Here is a 4,696-nt window from a genome sequence, read left to right as displayed (position 1 = left end):
GCATCAGTCTCCAAAAGTCTCAAATAACACCATAAAAAGTCACTAGATTTGTCGCTAGATGCTTTTTGGAAAATTTGTCGCTAGAGGGTTCTGAATACTCGCTAAATATAGCGACAAAGTCGCTAAGTTGGAAACACAGGCTTATTTGCATATAGGCCTACTGTAGCTCTGATTGGCTATGGAGCACCGGTCTGTGTAGAATCCGATCCTGCACAGGACAGACGTTTTTATTCGGTTTTATTTAATGCAGTGTCTATTCATTGTCCAAACACACGGCCGCTTTCCGACTATTGCTATATTATTTTCACAAATGCCTTACTATACGTCATTCCCAAACATTGTATACATTTATGATAATGTAAAAATGACCATATCTAAGTACTCGCTTGTCAGAATATTTAAAAAAGGTGTTACAAATATTTCATGTTGCTAAATGCTGTCAATTCCACTTTAAGCTTTTAACAGTTTTGATGAAATCTTCTAGTTGAATGTTCTACATAGTGATTGCTTCCCACTGAGCGCAGACAGCAATTCAACATCTATTGCACATTGGTTCAATGTAATTTGTAATTTATCAATGGACAAGGAGAAGATTAAATTAGCCACCAGCCAGCTAGAGAACAGTTCGTAAACAACTTTACTTCAAGCAAGACTTTTTGGCTGCGTTTACACAGGCTGCCCAATTCTGGTCTTTTGCCAAATTGTTGGCAAAAGAGCTGATCTGATTGGTCAAAAGACCAAATAGTGGAAAAAGATCAGAATTGGGCTGCCTGTGTAAATGCAGTCTTTGTTTCAAGTGTCCTTTCATAACTGATAGCGCTCACGGAGAGAAAGTAGGCAGCCAGACTTCCACTCCTGCTGGTTCTAGCTAGTTAGTGTTAACCATATTTGCTACCTAGAACTAAGAAGTATGCTTGCTAGTCATATATATATATATATATATACTGCTCAAAAAAATAAAGGGAACACTAAAATAACACATCCTAGATCTGAAAGAATGAAATATTCTTATTAAATACTTTTTCTTTACATAGTTGAATGTGCTGACAACAAAATCACACAAACATTATCAATGGAAATCAAATTTATCAACCCATGGAGTTCTGGATTTGGAGTCACACTCACAATTAAAGTGGAAAACCACACTACAGGCTGATCCAACTTTGATGTAATGGCCTTAAAACAAGTCAAAATGAGGCTCAGTAGTGTGTGTGGCCTCCACATGCCTATATGACCTCCCTACAACGCCTGGGCTTGCTCCTGATGAGGTGGCGGATGGACTCCTGAGGGATCTCCTCCCAGACCTGGACTAAAGCATCCGCCAACTCCTGGACAGTCTGTGGTGCAACGTGGCGTTGGTGGATGGAGCGAGACATGATGTCCCAGATGTGCTCAATTGGATTCAGGTCTGGGGAACGGGCGGGCCAGTCCATAGCATCAATGCCTTCCTCTTGCAGGAACTGCTGACACACTCCAGCCACATGAGGTCTAGCATTGTCTTGCATTAGGAGGAACCCAGGGCCAACCGCACCAGCATAGGGTCTCACAAGGGGTCTGAGGATCTCATCTCGGTACCTAATGGCAGTCAGGCTACCTCTGGCGAGCACATGGAGGGCTGTGCGGCCCCCCAAAGAAATGCCACCCCACACCATGACTGACCCACCGCCAAACCGGTCATGCTGGAGGATGTTGCAGGCAGCAGAATGTTCTCCACGGCGTCTCCAGACTCTGTCACGTCTGTCACGTGCTCAGTGTGAACCTGCTTTCATCTGTGAAGAGCACAGGGCACCAGTGGCGAATTTGCCAATCTTGGTGTTCTCTGGCAAATGCCAAACGTCCTGCACGGTTTTGGGCTGTAAGCGCAACCCCCACCTGTGTACGTCGGGCCCTCATACCACCCTCATGGAGTCTGTTTCTGACCGTTTGAGCAGACACATGCACATTTGTGGCCTGCTGGAGGTAATTTTGCAGGGCTCTGGCAGTGCTCCACCTTGCACAAAGGCGGAGTTAGCGGTCCTGCTCCTGGGTTGTTGCCCTCCTACGGCCTCCTCCACGTCTCCTGATGTACTGGCCTGTCTCCTGGTAGCGCCTCCATGCTCTGGACACTACGCTGACAGAAACAGCAAACCTTCTTGCCACAGCTCGCATTGATGTGCCATCCTGGATGAGCTGCACTACCTGAGCCACTTGTGTGGGTTGTAGACTCCGTCTCATGCTACCACTAGAGTGAAAGCACCGCCAGCATTCAAAAGTGACCAAAACATCAGCCAGGAAGCATAGGAACTGAGAAGTGGTCTGTGGTCACCACCTGCAAAACCACTCCTTTATTGGGAGTATCTTGCTAATTGCCTATAATTTCCACCTGTTGTCTATTCCATTTGCACAACAGCATGTGAAATTTATTGTTAATCAGTGTTGCTTCCTAAGTGGACAGTCTGATTTCACAGAAGTGTGATTGACTTGGAGTTACATTGTGTTGTTTAAGTGTTCCCTTTATTTTTTTGAGCAGTGTATTTCAAGGCCTACCTTCAAACTCAGTGCCTCTTTGCTTGACATCATGGGAAAATTAAAAGAAATCAGCCAAGACCTCAGAAAAAAAATTGTAGACCTCCACAAGTCTGGTTCCTCCACAAGTCAGCAATTTCCAAATGCCTGAAGGTACCACATTCATCTGTACAAACAATAGTACGCAAGTATAAACACCATGTGACCACGCAGCCATCATACCGCTCAGGAAGAAGATGTGTTCTGTCTCCTAGAGATGAACATACTTTGGTGTGAAAAGTGCAAATCAATCTCAGAACAACAGTAAAGGACCTTGTGAAGATGCTAGAGGAAACAGGTACAAAAGTACCTCAATCCACAGTAAAACGAGTCCTATATCGACATAACCTGAAAGGCCGCCCAGCAAGGAAGAAGCCACTGCTCCAAAACCGCCATAAAAAAAAGCCAGACTACGGTTTGCAACTGCATATCGTACTTTTTGAAGAAATGTCCTCTGGTCTGATGAAACAAAATAGAACTGTTTGCCCTTAATGACCATTGTTATGTTTGGAGGAAAAAGGGGGAGACTTGCAAGCCGAAGAACACCATCCCAACCGTGAAGCAGCATCATGTTGTGGATGTGCTTTGCTGCAGGAGGGACTGGTGCACTTCACAAACTAGATGGCTGCATGAGGAAGGAAAATTATGTGGATATATTGAAGCAACATCTCAGGACATCAGTCAGGAAGTTAAAGCTTGGTCGCAAATGGGTCTTCCAAATGGACAATGACCCCAAGCATACTTCCAAAGTCGTGGCAAAATGGCTTAAGGACAACAAAGTCAAGGTATTGGAGAGGCCATCACAAATCCCTGACCTCAATCCTATAGAACATTTTTGGGCAGAACTGAAAAAGCGTGGGTGAGCAAGGAGGCTAACAACCCTGACTCAGTTACACCAGCTCTGTCAGGAGGAATGGGCCAAATTCACCCAATTAATTGTGGGAAGCTTGTGAAAGGCTACCCGACACGTTTGGCCCAAGTTAAACAATTTTAAGGCAATGCTACCAAATACTAGTTGAGTGTATGTACACTTCTGACCCACTGGGAATGTGATGAAATAAATAAAAGCTGAAATACAGTGCCTTGCGAAAGTATTCGGCCCCCTTGAACTTTGCGACCTTTTGCCACATTTCAGGCTTCAAACATAAAGATATAAAACTGTATTTTTTTGTGAAGAATCAACAACAAGTGGGACACAATCATGAAGTGGAACGACATTTATTGGATATTTAAAACTTTTTTAACAAATCAAAAACTGAAAAATTGGGCGTGCAAAATTATTCAGCCCCCTTAAGTTAATACTTTGTAGCGCCACCTTTTGCTGCGATTACAGCTGTAAGTCGCTTGGGGTATGTCTCTATCAGTTTTGCACATCGAGAGACTGAAGTTTTTTCCCATTCCTCCTTGCAAAACAGCTCGAGCTCAGTGAGGTTGGATGGAGAGCATTTGTGAACAGCAGTTTTCAGTTCTTTCCACAGATTCTCGATTGGATTCAGGTCTGGACTTTGACTTGGCCATTCTAACACCTGGATATGTTTATTTTTGAACCATTCGATTGTAGATTATGCTTTATGTTTTGGATCATTGTCTTGTTGGAAGACAAATCTCCGTCCCAGTCTCAGGTCTTTTGCAGACTCCATCAGGTTTTCTTCCAGAATGGTCCTGTATTTGGCTCCATCCATCTTCCCATCAATTTTAACCATCTTCCCTGTCCCTGCTGAAGAAAAGCAGGCCCAAACCATGATGCTGCCACCACCATGTTTGACAGTGGGGATGGTGTGTTCAGGGTGTTGCTTTCACGCCAAACATAACGTTTTGCATTGTTGCCAAAAAGTTCAATTTTGGTTTCATCTGACCAGAGCACCTTCTTCCACATGTTTGGTGTGTCTCCCAGGTGGCTTGTGGCAAACTTTAAACAACACTTTTTATGGATATCTTTAAGAAATGGCTTTCTTCTTGCCACTCTTCCATAAAAGCCAGATTTGTGCAATATACGACTGATTGTTGTCATATGGACAGAGTCTCCCACCTCAGCTGAAGATCTCTGCAGTTCATCCAGAGTGATCATGGGCCTCTTGGCTGCATCTCTGATCAGTCTTCTCCTTGTATGAGCTGAAAGTTTAGAGGGACGGCCAGGTCTTGGTAGATTTGC

This window comes from Oncorhynchus mykiss, chromosome 13 (assembly GCF_013265735.2).
Source record: "Oncorhynchus mykiss isolate Arlee chromosome 13, USDA_OmykA_1.1, whole genome shotgun sequence".
Classification (NCBI taxonomy): domain Eukaryota; kingdom Metazoa; phylum Chordata; class Actinopteri; order Salmoniformes; family Salmonidae; genus Oncorhynchus; species Oncorhynchus mykiss.
Note: the sequence above shows the minus strand (reverse complement) of the source record.